The following is a 20,299-nucleotide window of genomic DNA, read 5'->3' as shown; positions in this document are numbered from 1 at the left end:
ACCAGCAGGTCCACACCTCCCTCCTCAAGCAGGGCCTGCCCCTCAGCTCCCCCCCTCTTCCCAAACCACATGACACAAAATGAACTATTGTTTTGATGTCGAACTCCAAGAGTGGGGCTGGTGAAACCAAAATGAAGGACAACCCATGATTCCTTTGGATGATCTCGTAAGAGAGTCACCTAAGCAACCATCACACTGTGTAGGAGTCTAATCTAGGGGTTGTGAGCTCCCAGAGGAGTGTTATAAGGAAGGGGGGTGCTCCAAGGGACAGAGACTTGACATTAAGCTGCAAAGGACAAAACATCCAACTACAGGGGCTTAGGTGGCAAGATATTTACTATCTCACAGATCAGAATCGTGGAGGCAAAAGAGTCAAGACTGACTGGGTTGGATGCCAATTATGTATGCATGCCTATAAAAATGTCTTCATGGGACTGGAGACATGGCTCAACAGTTAGGAGCACTAACTGTTCTTCCAGAGGACTGGGGTTCAATTCCCAGAACCTACATGGCAACTCACAACTGTCTGACTCCAGTTCCAGGGGATCTGGCGTCCTCCGACAGGCATACATGCAGGCAAAACACCAATGTACAAAGAACAAAAATTAATTTTTTTTGAAAAAGAAGAAGGAAGTGTGCAAGTGTGAACAGGAATTTTCATTCCTTATGAACTAACCACCTCAGGTTGTTCTCTGTGTGTGTGCGTGTGTGTGTGCGTGTGTGTGTGTGCGCGCACGCACGTGCGCATGTGTGTTTAAAGATCTATTTCTGTGTCTCTGTGTGTATGCGTTTCAAGAACAAAAATAACAGAAGTACAGAAGGATGGGACAAGATAAAGAAAGGGCCCTCCAGGAGGGCAACAAGCACCCAACTATTCCACCAACCTTTCTACCTTGTTGTGTGAGGCAAGGTCTTTCACTGGCCTGAAACTTGTCAAGCAGACTAGTTTGACCAGCAAGGCCCAGGGACTTGCCTGCTTCTACTTATCAATGCCTGCTGCCAGGCCTGATTTCATTTTCACTTGAGTTTTGACTTGAACTCAAGTCCACATGCTTTCCCAACTGAACTATCACCTTTATATTCTTATTTTAAATCTTCCTTTATTTTTATTCTTCTCTCATATATTACATCTCTACTGAAGTTTTCTCTTCCTCCCCTCTCCCCCAGATCCACTCCCTCTCAATTTCCCTTCAGAAAAGGCCAGGCCTCCCATGGAAATCAACTGAACACAGCATAACAAGTTGCAATAAATCTAGGCACAACCCCTCACATCAAAACTGGACAAGGTAACTGGATTGGAGGAAAAGGCTTTCCAAGAGCAGGCAAGAGTCAGAGGACACTCCCATCCCACTGTTAGGAGTTCTACAAGAACACCAAGCTACACAACCATACCTATATGTAGAGAGCTTAGCTAACACCGATGCAGGCTCCTCGATGGACTGCTTCACCTTCTGTGAGCCCTTATGAGCCCTGCTTAGTTCCTGTGGTGTCATTGACCCCTCTGATTCCTATAACCCTTTCTCCTCCTTTTCCATTGGGTTCCTGGAGCTCTGCCTAATGTTTGGCTATGAGTCTATGATGTAGGATTCCTCTCTGTATGCTATGAATACGTTTTATTACCATTGATTAATAAAGATACTGCTTTGGCATATGACAGGGCAGAATATAGCTAGGCAGGAAAACTAAACTGAATGCAGGGAGAAAGGAGGCAGAGTCAGGCAAATGCCATGTAGTCGCCCAAGAAGCAAGATATGAGATATTAAACCATGAGCCTCATGGTAAAATATAAAATAATAGAAATGGGTTAATTTAAGATGTAAGGGTTAGTTAGGAATACACCTGAGTCATTGGCTAAACAGTGTTATAATTAATAGAGATTTTGTGTGATTATTTAGGCCTGGGTGGCTGGGAAACAAAAGCATAGTTTCCATTTATATAATGGCACCCAAAGTTCAGCAATGTACATCTACATAAATTCTTAAAAACTAAAAAAGGGGGGGGACTTCTAGACCTACAAAAATGGGAGTCAATTAGAGCTTCTTGGTAGCTGCATATTTTCAGATAGACTGTTTGCAGGCAGCAAGCAGAGGCACAGCTTCTTTAAGAGACAGCTTCCTGGTTCATACTGGTGGCAGGAACAGCTCTGGCTCTCCTGGAAGGTCGTACTACAGAGCACTCAAATGAGGTTTATGAGCAGAGTGCTACAAGTTGTTTAATGGTGACATAGACCTGCTGTGTCCCTGGAGCTAGGGTGGTGAACATACCTCTGCCATGTAGGACAGGGTGGAGCCAACAGGCAAAGCCACAGCATTAGTCCTAGCCATGACTGCTTAGCACTAAAAAAAAAAAAAAAAAAAAAAAAAATCCTGACCAGAAAATGATTACAGATACACAATAAGACAGATTCAGACAAAAAAGACCACTGAATGGGTCATAGTATTAGATAAATGTACATGGAGTAAGGAAAGAGAGAAGAAAGAGTACAGACAGTCAAAGATTGAAGGAGCAAAAATAATAAAATATTAAAAGTAACATAATAAAAATAAGCCACATAAAGAGGGAAAACTCACAGAGAATCTGAATTATGTGTGTTATTAAGTTTTCTTTGAATTTGTTGACTGTTAATGACTGCTGAAAAACATTTGATTCTGGGGGCTGCTAAGCTAAACCAACATATATATTTTAAAGGTATCTTGACTTCAAAATTTAAGTCAGAAAATATGCTACTTTAGAGAAGATATTTTTGGTTTTGTTTCCACAGAAAAAGAAAAGCTATGGATACCATCAAAATTAATAAAGATTCCATTTGAGTTAAGCAGTAGTGGCACACATCTTTAATCCCAGCACTCAGGAGTCAGAGGCAGGCAGATCTTGGTGAGTTCAAAACCAGCCTGGTCTACAGAGTGAGTTCTAGGACTGGTTCCATAGCTACTGAGAAACCCTGTCTCAAAAAAAAAAAAAAAAAACAAAAAAAAAAAAAACAGATTTGATTTGAACATTTGAACAAGAGACACCTCTTATTTAGAAGGGATGATAGTTTATCAAACATCATGGTCTTTTAATTTGAACTAACCTATAAAACTAACAAATGCTTTTCATTTGATTAACTACAATTTGTCAAAAGAGAATCTCCCCAAAATTAGGACTGGGGAAGGGTTTTTTCTATCTTTTCAGGATAATAAAGGATTCAGCTAAGGAATCTGAAGACCAATGGACAAATTAGACATCTGAAGAGAAGGTACAAATCATCCAGAAAAAAATGTCTCAAGAAAAATAGTAAATTGGCCTATTGGTATATCACATTTCCAACAGAGGAAAATTTCATAAATCTTCAAAAATATTTGAATCTGCTATCCTCTACAGATATATAATATAAATGGTCTTTTTGTAGTTCCAGTCCAACTAAGGATTAAAGTTGACTTTGGAGTTGGAGTGTGGCTCTCTCCTTCTCTAAACCCAAATATGCTTATTAAAGTGAAGTCCAGGGGGCTGGAGAGATAGCTCAGTGGTTAAGATCATTGCCTGCTCTTCCAAAGGTCCTGAGTTAAATTTCCAGCAACCACATGGTGGCTCACAACCATCTGTAATAAGGTCTGGTGCCCTCTTCTGGCCTGCAGGCATACACACAGACAGAATATTGTATACATAATAAATAAATAAATAAATATTTAAAGTGAAATCCAAAATCTGTCTCATGTAAGAAAAGCCACCTGATATGGGACAGAAGGAAGACAAAAATTTAAGGACTATTTTATTGCTACTAAGCTCATAATCCTTTGGTTTTATATTGACCCTTTGACAGCTTTTCTTAAGATATAAGATTAATATATATTATTAATCACATCATATTAATTATATGATTAATATAATTATATGTGATTAATTAATTAATATATATTGATTATATAATTATATCATATTAATATGATGTAATATATAAATATATATACATTAAACTTTTTGTCATGACAAAATGGTCATATAGAATACTAACTAATTCTAGAAAAAGATTTCATCTACCTTCCTGTATATGATTTTGGGTTTGAGTCAATATCAGTTCTCTGCAGTGAATCATGAGCCTGCCTAACAGTCACCTTTGAAGTCTCCATAAGGAGGATGGGACCCCACAGTGACAACTCCTCCAGGACTATGATAACACTACTAGAATGAAAACACCACCTAAGGATCAGCTTTGGACTACAAACTGCTCAGAATGATTTCGAGGTGGCTGACTGAGATGATGCAGACTAACAGACTACTCTAGCCAAGTCCTGCACTTTCCCATTACACAGAGACTGGACAAAAAAAAATCACACAGCTACCTCTTCCAGAACTTGACAATTAACCCAAAATTTTCTTCTCAGGATCTCCTAAAGATACCATCGCTCCCGAACAGCAGGAAGTAATTTTAGAATAAGATGCCCACATTGACAAGGTAGGGTGAGTAGTGTTTGGCCATTCAATGGATTATGGACAATTGTCATTGTTTAGGGGTTTAGTTACCAGTTATTATGGGTAATGGTCAGGAAAAAAGATAAACAAAGGAAATTATATTCAAGATTCTTGTTTTGAAAAAAAAAAGGGGGGTATAGATATGTTGAGATATAAAGGTAGATTGTTGAATCTACTTTTAAAAAGCAACTCCTGGGCTGGAAAGATGGCTCAGTAGTTAAGAGCACTGATTGCTCTTCCCAAGGGCCCGGGTTCAATCCCAGCACCCACATGGCAGCTCACAACTGTCTGTAACTGCAGGATCCAACACCCTCACACAGACATGCATGCAGGCAAAACACCAACGCATACAAAATAAAAATAAATAAATAAATCATTTTTTTAAAAAAGCAACTACTATATTCCAATACACTGGACATGAGGAGAGACTGAGTTGGCGAAGTTGCTTAAAATAAAGGCTCTTTTCTTTTACAAAAAAAAAAGCAACTATTAGTTTTCAGTTCATTTAACAATGTAATATGAATTTCTAGTCTTTGAAAATTATTATTATCAACCGTTTAGGATAATCAGGATATATAGGTTTGTAGTTAGTCACCTAGTATGATAGAACTCATAGTTACACTAGGTATATTTTCAAGGTCAAAGCTATATTTTAGACAGATAGGTCATCTTCAAACACTTCAGAGATCTATATAATATGGCATTTAAGATGCTTTAACCTAGGTTCTTTCTTATGACAATGAGACAGGTCTGTTCCTGGCAACACCAATCTAATTCAGAGAAGATAATGGGTATCAAAGAAACTTCACATGGAGTTTACCTTCTTTGTGGTAAAAGTAAGCCACTGGGCAAGAAAATGCCCTTGCCTCAACTGCTGACAGTATGCTGTTGTAGGAGCCTGCTTGTTTGTTCCTAACTGCTCAGCCCCAAAATAATCACACAGAAACCATATTATTTGTAAAACTGTTTGTTCAATAGTTTAAACATATTTCTGGCTAACTCATATCTTAAATTAACCCATCTCCATTAATCTGTGTATCACCATGAGGCTGTGGTTTACTGGGCAAAGTTTCAGTGTCTGTCTCCGGTTGGGCTACATGGCTTCTCACTGACTCTGCCTCCTCTCTCCCAGCATTCAGTTTAGTTTTCCCTGTCTAGCTCTACTCTGTTGCCCTATCACAAGCATCAAACAGCTTCTTTATTAACCTATGATATTCACAGCATACAGAGGGGAATCCCACAGCACCTCTCCTTTTCTGTTTAAATAAAAAGGAAGGTTTTAGCTTTAACATAATAAAATTACATATAATAAAACAGGTATTAAACAAGAATTACAGTTATAATATTTATATCTACTTTATCTTTTATCATAACTAAGGACAACTATAGCAATAACTATATATTCTTCAACTCCATCAGATATTCCAGAAGGATATAATATTACCTAAATAAACAGGAAGTGCATTGTAGGCAACTTTCAAGTCTCTAGAATTGACAGAGACATCTCGCTGCCTGGACAGTCACCAAAAATTCTTCTCTACTATTGAGGCATTCAGTCTTCAGCCCACAGGCACAAAGTATCAGGCAGATTTTTCCATGAAGCAGAAAATTTGAAAATCTGTTCTGCCTTCTAATGGCAAAGTCCATCAGTTACTTTCTTCTGTGTCCTGCAGAATGTCTGGCAGACTCTTTCATGAAGCAGGATCCCTGAAGGACCATCTCACTGTTAGGCAAGTTCAGCAGTCATTTCTCTGTGAGTCCTGCTTGTCCAGTTCATATAGCATAGCATCAATCAGTCCAGGCAAGAGCAATTTCTTGCCCAAATGGCTATCAAAGTCCATAAGGAGCCTCTTCGATGTTCATCATCTTCTTGAAGTAGATTGGTGCTGCCAGGAGTAGATATGTCTCATCGTCATGAAAAGTCCTAAGTTCTTAAAACATTTTAAATGCCACATTCTGCTAGTCTTTGAAAGATCTGAAGAATATATATCCATCTGAAATATATCTGTATACATCTAGAAAACCTAACTAACATGACTACAAGCTTGTCTATTATAGATGATAACTACTAACCTATATTTTTAGTTATACATTACATTTTTAAATGAGCTGCACAAACACAATATCTTAATAAAGAGCAGAAATATACATATAACAAATTGACCTAAAATTTGTATCAATAGACCAGAATCCATTCCAATGCAAATCTCAATAGCATATCCCACTTTAAATATAAACAATTGTTTATAGACAATATTTGGTAGTATGGGCATAGTTCTCTCTAAACTGCTTTCTGCTTTTTGTTGGGTGAAGTATTTTGGGGGGTGTTTATGGCGACCTTTGGGGATGTCTTGGTGCAACAAACCACATTAGTCTTGAAGAATTCCACAGGTTCTCATCCTCTGTGAAAACAAAAGAAGAGCCTCTTTCCAAAGCAACAAATTCTTAGACTCAAATTCTGAAGTCAAGATACCATTATGTTGGTTTAACTTAGCAGCCCAAACAATGAAATGTCTCTCTGTACTCAGCTCCCGCACAGTCAACAAATTAAAAGAAAACACAATAATACACATAATCCAGAGTCTCTGTGTAGGATCCGTCTTCACACAGCTCTTTCTCTTTCCTCTTTTTCTTCTCTCTCCCAAGCCTACGTACATTTATCCAACACTGTGACCCATTTAGAGGTCTTTTCCATCTGGACTTGTCTTTATTGAGTATCTGTAATTCTATTTTGACCAGAAGTGCTTCTTAAAATGCTTAGCATCCTTACTAAGACTAAGGCTGTTTTTCCTTTTGGCTCTGCCCAGACCAGAATGGTGGGGTAGACGTCTGTTTAGCTCAAGTCATGCTCATAGCCCCATTTTCAGGCACACAGCAGATCTATGCTACCATTAAGCAAATTGTAGCACTCTGTTCACAAACCACATTTAAATGCTCCATAGCCAAACCTTTCAAAAGTGTCAGAGTTCATGCTTACAGCAGTGCCCAGGAAGCTGCTGTTTCAAAACTGTGTGGTTTGTTTATTTGTTTGTTTGTTTGTTTGCTACCACTGAATCAGGAAGACCTCTCTTTTTTGTTTGTTTGTGTTTTTGTTTGTTTGTTTGTTTGTTTGTTTTTTCGAGACAAGGTTTCTCTGTAGCTTTGGTGCCTGTCCTGGAACTAGCTCTTGAAGACGAGGCTGGCCTCAAACTTAAGGAGATCTGCCTGCCTCTGCCTCCTGAGTGCTGGAATTAAAGGTGTGCACTACCACTTGCTAGGGAGAATTCTCTTAAAGGAGCCACAGCAAGAAAACAGGCCATCTGAAAAAAAAAATGTGGTTAAACTCTTTTTTTTTTTTAGTGTCTAGAATTCCTTTCCAAGTCCTTTCAGGTTTTAATGTTGGTTTAGCAAGCACATGTTGGAGCACCAATTTGTTGTAGGAGCTCACATTTTTTTGGAATTCACTTGCTTGTACTTCCTGTTTATTCAGTAAATATTATTTACTTCTTGGGTCTCTAATGGAGTTGAAGACTAGATTTTTTTTTTTTTTTGGTTTTTTGAGACAGGGTTTCTTTGTGGTTTTGGAGCCTGTCCTGGAACTAGCTCTGTAGACCAGGCTGGTCTCGAACTCACAGAGATCCGCCTGCCTCTGCCTCCCGAGATTTCTTGTTTACTTAGGTAATATTATATCCTTCTGGAGTCTTTGATGGAGTTGAAGGTGTTTATCAGCTGTAGGAGTTCTTTGGTAGAATTTTTGGGGTCGCTTATGTATACTATCATATCATCTGCAAATAATGAAAGCTTAACTTCTTCCTTTCCAATACGAATCCCCTTGATCTCCTTATGTTGTCTCATTGCTATTGCTAGAACTTCAAGCACTATATTGAAGAGGTATGGAGAGAGTGGACATCCTTGTCGTGTTCCTGATTTTAGTGGGGTGGCTTTGAGTTTTTCTCCGTTTAATTTAATGTTAGCTATCGGCTTGCTGTAAATAGCTTTTATTATATTTAGGTAGGACCCTTGTATCCCTATTCTCTCCAAGACCTTTATCATAAAGGGGTGTTGAATTTTGTCGAATGCTTTTTCAGCTTCTAATGAAATGATCATATGGTTTTTTTCTTAAAGTTTATTTATATGGTGGATTACATTGATAGATTTGCGTATGTTGAACCAGCCCTGCATCTCTGGGATGAAGCCTACTTGATCATGATGGATAATTTTTCTAATGTGTTCTTGGATTCGGTTTGCCAGTATTTTATTGGCAATTTTTGTGTCGATATTCATGAGTGAGATAGGCCTGTAATTCTCTTTCTTGGTTGGGTCTTTGTGTGGTTTTGGTATCAGGGTAACTGTAGCTTCATAAAAGGAATTTGGCAATGACTCTTCTGTTTCTATATTGTGAAATACATTAAGGAGTATAGGTATTAGTTCTTCTTGGAAGTTCTGGTAGAATTTTGCATTGAAACCATCTGGTCCTGGGCTTTTTTTCGAAGGGAGATTTTTGATAACCGTTTCTAATTCTTCGCGAGTAACAGGTCTATTTAGATCATTCACCTGGTCTTGGTTTAGCTTTGGTATATGGTACTTATTTAAAAAAATGTCCATTTCTTTTGTATTTTCCAGTTTTGTGGCATACAGGCTTTTGTAGTAAGATCTAATGATTCTCTGAATTTCCTCTGTGTCTGTGGTTATGTCCCCCTTTTCATTTCTGATCTTATTTATTTGCGTGTTCTCTCTCTGTCTTTTAATTAGTTTGGATAGGGGTTTGTCGATCTTGTTGATTTTCTCCAAGAACCAGCTTTTTGTTTCATTGATTCTTTGGACTGTTTTCTGTGTTTCTATTTTGTTGATTTCCGCCCTCAGTTTTATTATTTCCAGTCTTCTACTTCTCCTGGGCGCATCTGCTTCTTTTTTTTCTAGAGCTTTCAGGTGTGTTGTTAAGTCCCCAATGTATGTATTCTCCATTTTCTTTAAGTGGGCACTTAGTGCTATGAACTTTCCTCTTAGCACTGCTTTCATTGTGTCCCATAGGTTTGAGTATGTTGTCTCTTTATTTTCATTAAATTCAAGGAAGACTTTAATTTCTTTCTTAATTTCTTCCTTGACCCAGGTGTGGTTCAGTAGTTGACTGTTCAGTTTCCATGAGTTTGTCGGCTTTCTGTGGGTAGCATTGTTGTTGCCTTCTAACTTTAATCCGTGGTGATCAGATAGGACACAGGTGGACACTGATATTTTTTTGTATCTGTGGAGGTTTCCTTTGTTTCCAAGTATGTGGTCAATTTTTGAGAAGGTTCCATGAGCTGCAGAGAAGAAGGTATATTCTTTCCTATTTGGGTGGAATGTTCTATAGATGTCTGTTAAGTCCATTTGCTTCATTACCTCCAATAATTCTCTTAATTCTCTATTAGGTTTCTGTCTGATTGACCTGTCCCTTGGAGAAAGAGGTCTGTTGAAGTCTCCTACTACTAGTGTGTGTGTGGTTTGATGTCTGCCTTGAGTTCTAGTAATATTTCTTTTACATAAGTGGGTGCTTTTATATTAGGGGCGTAGATATTCAGGATTGAGATGTCATCCTGATGAATTGTTCCTGTTATGAGTATAAAGTGACCATCTCAGTCTCTTCTGATTGATTTTAGTTTGAAGTCAGTTTTGTTAGAAATTAGTATGGCCACACCTGCTTTTTTCTTAGGACCATTTGCTTGAAATACCTTTTCCCAACCCTTTACTCTGAGTAGGTGCCTGTCTTTGTAGTTGAGTTGTGTTTCTTGCAAACAGAAGAATGTTGGATCCTGTTTTTGTATCCAATCTCTTAGCCTGTGCCTTTTTATAGGTAAATTGAGCCCATTAATATTAAGTGATATTAATGACCAGTGGTTGTTTACTCCGGTTATTCTTATTGTTTTTGGTAGTAGAGATTGTGTGTCTCCCTTCTTTGAGATGTGCTGGTGAAGGGTCGCTAGATGCCTGAATTATAGTAGGCAGTGTTGGCAGTGTTGGATTCCTTGGGTTGTGATTTTCCTTCTATTACTTTCTGTAGGGCTGGATTTGTGGCTACGTATTGTTTAAATTTGTTCTTATCCTGGAATGTCTGGTTTTCTCCATTGATAGTGAATGATAGCTTGGCTGGGCATAGTAGTTTGGGTTTGCATCCATGGTCTCTTAGCTTCTGCAGTACATCTATCCAGGACCTTCTGGCTTTCATGGTTTCCATAGAGAAGTCAGGTGTAAGCCTGAAGGACCATCTCACTGTTAGGCAAGTTCAGCAGTCATTTCTCTGTGAGTCCTGCTTGTCCAGTTCATATAGCATAGCATCAATCAGTCCAGGCAAGAGCAATTTCTTGCCCAAATGGCTATCAAAGTCCATAAGGAGCCTCTTTGATGTCCATCATCCTCTTGAAGTAGATTGGTGCTGCCAGGAGTAGATATGTCTCATCGTCATGACTGGGCTAGGCACCAGTCCTTGAGTACAGCAGAACACCATTAGGAATCATTCATTGTTTCTTTCTTGTTTCTGCCAATTGTTTGGTTCTGTCCAGTCTCTGGGCCCTGACCAGTGTCAGGATGGGTTCCCTCTCATGGTGTGGGCCTCAAGTTGGCCACACCCACAAGTTCTTCTCCACCAGTATCTCAGCACATCTTGCAGGCAGGACAAACTATAGATTGAAGGTTTTATGGCTGGGTTAATGTCCCAGTCCCATCACTGAACGCCTTGCCTGATTACAGAAGATGGCTGGTTCAGGTTCTGTATTCCCCATTGCTAGTGTAAGACTTTAAGACAATCCTGAAGCCATTTTTGACAATTCTGAATCCTCTCAGCCTCTGTGCCATAGTGCTTCCCCTCCTCCCCTGGGAACCAAGGACCTAACAGCTACACTCGCACGTACTCAGTTCCTGAACAATTACCCATATACGTATGCTTTGGTTCGGTCCCCTGGGAAACGGGGTCAAAATGACCTCTTACCTCATCTGATCTGGCAACAGCTCTCCAGTCAATTATTGGTAATAGCCCTTTCAAATAAGCCAATCAGAATAGTCAAAGAACAACCCCCCTTGCTTCTGTGGCCCCTTTAAAAGTAGACTGTACCCGCTATTCGAGGGCCCTCGGCTTCCCAAATGCTGGGGGACCCTGTCATGACAGAATTAATAAAATCCTCATGCTTTTACATCGGCTGTGGTGTGTGAGATGGTCTCTGGGGGCGACTCCTTCTCGGTGTTTGGACGCTAGAGTCCAACACTAGGAGTCTTCACTAGGGTCACCCTCATAGATTCAGAACTATGGAACATGTCACGACTTTGCATGGCATCCTGGTGCGGGGGCCACGCTAATGTTCTCTTTACAGATCCAGTGTGAGCACATGTGCTGCCGAAGCAGGCACCCAAGGTGAGTTTGCATTAAGCAAACATTTTATTGTTCCATCTGGCATTTCTGATCCAACAGCTCTGTAATTTTCTGGTACATAAAATATACCTCACAGTTTCTAAAATCTTCTAAAATCTAACATTCATGCCAAATCTGTTTATTTATGAGGTTCCTGTAAACCAATACCTTTCGGTTCTGCGGGTGACTCCCCTGAGACTGTGAGCACACCTTCACCACCGCTTCCAAGCCTAGAGGCGACGCTTCTCCATAGCTACTAACAAAAAGATCGAGCTGGTCGGCTCCACCTGTCTTTGACCACTAAAGATGCGATCTTTAAAATTGCTTGTATCTGTTTGATCACACGAGTGTGGCACATCTGTGTTAAAGAAGCAGCGGGCAGTGAAGGAGGCTGTGCAGTTCCAGGAGGTGAAGAGGAATAAATGAGGCCTCTCGGTGCTGCTGAGTATTCAACCTGAGAGGTCAGATGGGGGAGGAAAATACCCCATAAGTCTACCTTCGGCCCACAGCAAAATGTTTGGGGGACAGTATTTATTTATTTATTTATTTATTTGGCTTTTTGAGATAAGATCTCTCTACATAACCCTGGCTATCCTGTAACTCACTATGTAGACCAGGCTGGCCTGGCCTCATACTCACAGAGATCTGCCTGCCTCTGCCTCCTAAGGGCTGGGATTAAAGACATGCACTACCATACCTGGTTTAAAGAGCATTTTGCTCAGTCCTTTGCAGCCTTTCTTTATGGTATATTGAATGTTTAAATGATATTACTGTGTCTACCTGTTCCATACCTGCTTTCACCAAATAATTCATTATGAATATTTTAATTTTAAGTAGTTTTGTTTGTTTGGTTTGGGTTGGGTTTGGGTTTTGAAATGAGGTGAGCAGCCAGAGCCAACTTTAGCTGCATGAGGATCACTCTGACTCCCACAGCTCCTGCCACCCCCTCCCAATGGCTAAAATTTCAGCTGTAATAAACAGGATGCCAGCATGCTCGTGTGTGGCGCACGCTTTAAATCCCAACAGAGGCAGGTGAATCTGTATGATTTCAAGGTCAGCCCTATCTATATAGTGAGTCCCAGACCAGCCAGTGTGGTGATACCCTGTCTCAAAACACAAGAACAAGCAAACATTTATGTGGTAATTTTTATGTATCAGTCACTATCTAAACCCAAAAATATCAACTCCTGACCTTGCACCAATCTCTTTGTCTCTCAAGGTCCCTCTTCCCTCCCTGCCCTGCTGTGTGCCCTCCTGACTAGATTAAGCTCTCCAAACCCCCCTGTAGCCTGACAGCCTCATGTTTGTCCATCAACAAAATGTTCTAGAAGGAATTGTTGCTTCAGCTTCCCCTCTCCCTGCATAAGGATTTGCCGTTAGAGTTCGTGGAATGGAAGTGTCTTCCATATTTATTTATTTTAGGTTCAGCCACCTGATCTGCTTTAGCTAGTGTAACATTTGTGGTCCAGGCATGAGCGCAGACCTGGGTAAGACCAGACTGGCCAGTTTGGTTTGACTCCTGGTCCATATTTTCACTCAGACAGGCCCGCGAAGCTGATCTGAACCAGCCCTAAAGCCAGAAGCAAAGCCCAGTCAGCCTGGGAGGAAGAATAAAACTTAAGCAGTTGGAACCACTTAGGTGGGGCTGCCTACCTGCCTACCTGCCTGTCTGTCTGCCTGCCTGTCTGTCTGTCTGCCTGTTTGTCTGGCAGCTACAACCATCTAAGAATAGATGTCTGAGGAGGCTGAAGGCTGAAGGCAGGCCGTTTCCCCTCCCCACTTACCTCCCCTCCCCTGCTCCCCCTCTTCTCTCCTCTTCCCTTTCCTCCCCTGCCCTCTTGTTTCTCTTTTGTCCTTTTTCTTTCTCCCTCGCTCTCTCTTTCCTCCTCCCTTCCCTCTCGCGTTTTCCTGTGTCTACTCACTTCCTATGTCTTCCTGTCACCCTATCCTTGGTTCCTCCCTCTACCCCTGCCATGGATCAGGCTAGCCTTGCCCCCCTCACCCTCAGCTGTGCAGAGTCCTGTGTAACCTGCCCCCCAACACACACACACACACACGAACACAGTCGGAAGAGATCATTTACTTGCTATCTGAACTCTGATGAAAACCCTTGTACCTGGAGCTGGAGCGGCAGCTCTATGGTTAAGAGAGTGACTGCTGCTCCCCGACCCAGGACCAGGGTTCAGTTCCCAGCACTCATATGGGTACTCACAACTGTCTGTAACTCCAGTTCCAGAGGATCCAACACCCTCTTCTGACCTTGGGCACCACTCAAACACATGGTACACTTACATCGTGCAGGCAAAACATCCTATACATGTAAAAAGCCATAATGATTCAATCATTGTTTTAAATCCTCTTAACCGTTCTATGGATGGCTGCCATTGTCCCCACATCACTAATGAGGATAGTAAACCAGACAGGGTCACACTCAATGGCGCCCTGAAGCTGGGGAACAAGGCATGCTCACTGGGCTCTGCTGCGGTGGCTCTCTCTAAGCATCGTTCATTTACCGGTGCCTTTGGTGGTGGCGTTTAGATGGTTTTTCTGTTTGTTATCATGAATTTTCCTTTGCTTGTCTTTCTTCTCTCTTTCTTCTCTCTCTCTCTTTCTCTCTCTCTCTCTCTCTCTCTTTCTCTCTCTCATTTTTCATGACAGGGTTTCTTTGGAGCTTGTCCTGGAACTAGCTCTTGTAGGCCCGGCTGGTCTTGAACTCACAGAGATTGATCTGCCTCTGCCTCCCAAGTGCTGGGATTAAAGGTGTGTGCCACCACCATCAGCATCTTTCTTTTCTCTTAAGAATACTGCAGGAGTGAGCTACACAGAGAAACCCTGTCTTGATAAACTGTAAATCACTGAGTGAATAAGTAAGTAAATAAAACGTCGCCGCGTGTGCATCCTGTATGTGTGTGCTGGCCCCTGTGTGCACAAGTAAGGGCCTGAGGTCAATGGCAAATGCCTTTCTCTATAGTATCTGCTTTAGCTTTGAGACTGGGTCTCCTGCGGAGCCTGGAGCTAGCCATGGAGTACCTCTAGCTCTTATGTGTGTGCTCAGGACCCAGGTCCTCGTGGATGCACAGCCCACAGGGGCTCTCTACTACTGAGGCATTTCCCAGCTCTAACCCTTTCTTTTTAAAAATGCTGCATCCTTTTGAGTAGGAATCTGACCTGGTTCAATATACAAAAATTCATGTATTTCAGAAGTAAATATCAGAGGACATGGACATCTCCATGATTCAGTAGCTGTCACAGGGGACCTGAGTTCTGTTTCCAGGCTATGCTAAATAGCCTCTAACTCCAGATCCTGGGGATGTGACACCCTCTTTTGGCCTCTTTGAGTAAACACACACTCACAACTCTTTAAAAAATGAACCCATACTTACCCAGCAGGACAGATACCATGATCACGAAGGTGGTTTTCCCAGGGCGAGGCTTATCCATTGCACTCCCCATCTGGCTCTGCTGTTTCCCTAAATACAGGAAACTCGATTGCATAATTTGTGATGGTGGGGAACTCATTTGCATTCTCCCCTGGTTAAAAAAAAATTAAAAACTGAACCCAGATCTGGAAAGTTCCCTTTAGCAACCATTATCATTATAATCATTTTTATTAGAAACCTATTAATGTGTGCTCTAGAAACACATAAAAGTAAAAGAGACAAGAATCATTTTAATGGAAGATCAAGCTGTGAAAGACTAAGCACAGGGTCAAATCGTATACAGTTTGGTCATGAGACACTGTCGCGGCCAGGGCACAGAATCCATAACTGCTTCCTAGCCCATTAATGCAGGTCACTATCGTTTATTTAGCTGCGTCTCTAGAGCTAAATGTTCAGTTACTTCAGTTATTTCTTCTTTTGAACCGTAATAGCTAAAACGCCTCTGGACATAATGAGAGAGAGAAAGACATCTGCACAGATCTCTGATCGCTCCCCTAGAGCACATTTCTGTAGAATCAAAAACTATGCGCACTGATAAGGTCCTTGTTTGCAGTGACAGCCAGCCTCACTCCCACTGCCCCACCAGGACAGGAGAGATGGCTCAGCAGGGACAAGCCCTGGCTCCCCTTCCAGAGGACCTGGGCTCACTCCCAGCGCCCACGTGGTAGTTCACGATCCTCCATCACTCCAGCTCTGGAAAAGCTGATGCCATCTTCCGCCCTCCTTGAGGACGGCATATGCATGCGGCATACGCACACATACAAGCCAAACATCCACACACAGAAATTAAAATCAAAACAGCTTAAAGGGAGCAGAGCTTTCTTACAATTTGTTTCCATCTGGCCCCTCAAAACATAGAATTTTTCACAATCTTGCTGGCATTTGTACTTCTATGCCTTGCCCCAGTGTCTTTTTTTTTTGTTGTTGTTATTTTGTTTTCTTTTTTATTTATTTATTTATTTATTTATTAAAGATTTCTGCCTCCTCCCCGCCATCACCTCCCATTTCCCTCCCCCTCCCCCGATCAAGTCCCCCTCCCTCATCAGCCCGAAGAGCAATCAGGGTTCCCTGACCTGTGGGAAGTCCAAGGACCACCCACCTCTATCCAGATCTAGTAAGGTGAGCAACCCAACTTCCTAGGTTCCCACAAAGCCAGTACGTGCAGTAGGATCAAAAACCCATTGCCATTGTTCTTGACTTCTCAGCAGTCCTCATTGTCCGCTATCTTCAGCAAGTCCGGTTTTATCCCATGCTTTTCAGACCCAGGCCAGCTGGCCTTGGTGAGTTCCCGATAGAACATCCCCATTGTCTCAGTGTGTGGGTGCACCCCTCGCGGTCCTGAGTTCCTTGCTCGCGCTCCCTCTCCTTCTGCTCCTGATTTGGACCTTGAGATTTCAGTCCGGTGCTCCAATGTGGGTCTCTGTCTTTGTCTCCTTTCATCGCCTGATGAAGGTTAATATTCAGGAGGGTGCCTATGTTTTTCTTTGGGTTCACCTTCTTATTTAGTTTCTCTAGGATCGCAAATTATAGGCTCAATGTCCTTTATTTATGGCTAGAAACCAAATATGAGTGAGTACATCCTATGTTCCTCTTTTTGGGTCTGGCTTACCTCACTCAGGATAGTGTCCAGTGTCTTTTTTTGTCGTGACCTTTAACCCTTCCTCTAAATGTCTATCATAGAATCAGCAAGGGTTTCCCCCATGTCCTATTTTAACTAGACTTTTTACAAATGGATTTTTTAGTAGTCATAGTTAACCTGTTTTTACCCTGACACTATCTACCATTTGTGTTATATTTAGAAAGACGTTTTTCACAAGAACACCATGTAAATATGCATAGGCCTGTTTGCCCACACGTGAGTCATGAGCGAGGATATTAACCTAATTTATCTTCTAGTTTCAACTTCGTCATAGGTTCTTTTTTTTTTCCAGGGTGGATATATGAATTCAGCTTTTTGAGTATTGAAGTAGAAAGAACCATGTTTGTACCCCAAAAGCATCTGAGGCAGTAATTGGGAAGTAGAAGAGCTATGTTTGTGCCCCCAAAACTTCTGAGGCAGTGACTGGGAGGTCAGGTTTCTTCGTGGCTCTGCTGACCATCAGCACACTGGGAATCACACGTAACTACTGCCTGAATACACCTGTGGTGCACACTCACCTACAAATAGGGAAATTTTTAAGAAGTTTTTTTGGGGGGAAGGGGTCCGTCACCTGAAATTCTTTCCCTTTCTTCTGTCAAGCACCCTGCTAGCCTTTTGTCATTGTTTGTTTTGTCCATCTGTCTGTCTTGTTTTTGAAATGGGTTCTGCATCAGTTACTTTTCTGCTGTTGTGACAAGAGGCTGTGGCCGAGAGCAACACAAGGCAGATTTCCTCTGACTCCGTCCTCTGGGGCTTCCCGAGAACTGGATGTCTGCAATGGTGGGAAGGCATGAATGACAGAGGAGCCTGAGATGAGATCACATCCCAGCCACCCTGGAAGCAGAGAGAGCAAGCAGGAAGTAGGGTGAGGCTGCAAATCCCCCAAGCTCTCCCCAGTGATGTGCTTCCTTCAGCAAAGCTCCCCCTGCCAGAGGCTCCTCCACCAAGGCTCCAGCAGAGGACCAAGCGTTCAGGTGCATGGCCTATGATACATTTGTGGTGATGGGAGACTCACTCAAACCACCAGAGATTACACTGGGCTGCCCAAGTTGGTCTCAAATTCCTACGCTCACACTGATCCTCTTGTCTTGTCCTCCTAAGCAGCCTGGTGACCAGAGCATGCCACCAGGCCCAGCTGCCCTACTATCTTGCCAAAACTAAGTCATTTTTTTTCTGGCTGTGGGACTTATGAACTAAAATGGGAGACATCCAAGGTCAACTGGAACAAGGCGTCCCTGTGGCTGTCAGACTCCCCCAAATGTGTGGGAGACAAGTGCAGCTCATACAGGGATTCTGGTCTGAGGGTGGAGTAACCGTTGGTGCTCTGGTGAGGGTGTGTGTGTGTGCTGAAATGTCCTGTAGATCATGAAGAGAGGTTGGTTTGGGCCCTAGGAAGTTGATTCAGCCAGTGAAGTGTTTGCCATGAAAGAGGACCTGAGTTTGGATCTCAGCCCACACATAAAGAGCCCAGCATTGCTTATAACCCAGTCTCTCGCGGGTAGGGCAGAGACAGGAGGATCCGTGGGGCCCTCTGGCCAGTCAGTCAAGCCAGGTAAGCTCCAGAGTGGGGGATGGATCCTATCTGAAACTACAGGAAGGTAGGAGGCTGATGGGATGGCGTGTGTAGAAAGGTGCTTACTACCAACTCTGATCACCTGAGTTGAATCCCTGAAACCAACCTAATTGGTGGAAGAAGATACTGACTCTCACAAGTTCTCCTGGGAAGTGTTGTATGGCATGGGGGCCTACAGACATGCATGCACATTTGCACCTGCACTATTGCACATGCGCACACAGACACACATACACATCATAAATAAATAAAAATAAATAAATGAATAAATAAAGCAACTAAAGAAGACACCTGATGTCTGCCTCTGGCCTCCACATGCACACGCAGTGCACACGTGACTATCTATCCACATGTAAGAACACATGTGCAAAGAAAGAAGGCTGCTCAAACTGAAGAGTGGAGGACTTGAACTAGACTGAAGAACTGGAAGGAATGTTATGATGTGGGGTTCCAGATCTGAAGGATCAGAGAAGTATGACAGGAAGAGATGATTGACAGCACCCAGCTACCAGCCTACTACAATAGAGTCTAGGTACCACAGAGGGAAGGGTGCTTGGCAACCAGAAACACGATAGACATAGAGCATCTCCTTAGGGTATCAACCATGGAGTTTCCAAGAGTGAACAATTAGGAAAGGGAGAAGGCACTGCAAGGCTTCTCCTAAAGCCTCAGTGAGGGCCACCAGCAGGTAAGGCACTTGCCACCAAGCCTGACGACCTGAGAAAGGAGAGAATCAACTCCCACAAGCCGTCCTCTGTACTCTGTATTCATGCACACAAAATAAATAAATCAAATTTTAAAGACCTTAAGGCACTCACAGAACAATGTGGAAATCTTGCGACCAGTGTGTTGCTCCCTCCCTTCAGCTGCCCGAGCACCAGGGCTAAATTTAGTGTGGGGCAGTATAGAGAGGCAGCTCCCACTGACTTCTGTCGCTTCCTCTGGCTGGGCATTGTTCTTTCATTTCCTGAAATACCTTACTTTGCATTTCTTAAGAAAAAAATACTACCCCAAAGATGCATTGGGATAAAATTAGATCATGAAGAAAAATGTAAAGATGAAAGCAAAGATTCCTGCAATTGCTCTCAGTTTAACTGTCTGTTGCTTTCCTGTGTTCTCTCCCTCTCGCAGGGAGCCACTGACTTTTTCTGTCTGGAAACTGAACTGTGCATGTTTTCTTTGGGGGAGGGTGAGTTATGAGGATTTCATTGTGCAGCCCAACACAGCATGGCATGGAACATGAAATCTTTCTACCTCAGCCTCTAAGTGCTGGGATCTCAGGTGTGTGTCGCCACGCCCAACTCTGAATGTACTCGGTGTGTGTGTCTGTGTGTCTGTGTGTGCCGCCACACCCAACTCTGAATGTACTCGTGTGTGTGTGTGTGTGTGTGTGCCGCCATGCCCAACTCTATATGTACTCGTGTGTGTATATGTGTGAGTGTGAGTGTGTGTGTGCCGCCATGCCCAACTCTGAATGTACTTGTGTGTATGTGTGTGTATGTGTGTGTGCTGCCATGCCCAACTCTATATGTCTTTTCTAGTTGGTGTGTTTTATATTTTGTTTTGTCTTGAAACAGGATTTCAGAGTAATACAGTCTGGCCTCAAACTCACTATGCAGCCAAGTTAGCCTTGAACTCCTTCATCCTTTGGTCTCGGTCTCTCAAACAAGGCTTACAAAACTGTGACATCATGCCTGGCTTGCTGAATGCGTTTTCTGAGTCAGTCAGTGAGTTAGTTGATTGGCTGGTTGGTGGTTGTTTAATTAGTTGAAGCACAGTCTCCCAAAGCCCTGCCTGCTCTCAAACTCTCTCAGTGATTGAGGATGACCTTGAACTCC

The 20,299-nt window shown here is 42.3% G+C and overlaps 2 non-coding genes across 2 annotated transcripts; one reads left to right on the top strand and one right to left on the bottom strand.

Annotated features, from left to right (window-relative positions):
• Nucleotides 1–11,700: 11,700 nt before the first annotated feature.
• Nucleotides 11,701–11,807, bottom strand: LOC121451190. The gene has a single exon (XR_005974713.1). It is a non-coding gene; the product is annotated as a U6 spliceosomal RNA (small nuclear RNA).
• A 3,377-nt stretch (nt 11,808–15,184) lies between these two features.
• Nucleotides 15,185–15,342, top strand: LOC121451166. The gene has a single exon (XR_005974696.1). It is a non-coding gene; the product is annotated as a U1 spliceosomal RNA (small nuclear RNA).
• Nucleotides 15,343–20,299: the final 4,957 nt, after the last annotated feature.

The sequence above is a fragment of the Microtus oregoni genome, unplaced genomic scaffold (genome assembly GCF_018167655.1).
Source record: "Microtus oregoni isolate MIOR12 unplaced genomic scaffold, Mior012 000007F_ref0000211, whole genome shotgun sequence".
NCBI lineage: Eukaryota > Metazoa > Chordata > Mammalia > Rodentia > Cricetidae > Microtus > Microtus oregoni.
The sequence above is the reverse complement of the archived record's forward strand: the minus strand, read 5'-3'. Positions and strand labels throughout refer to the sequence as shown.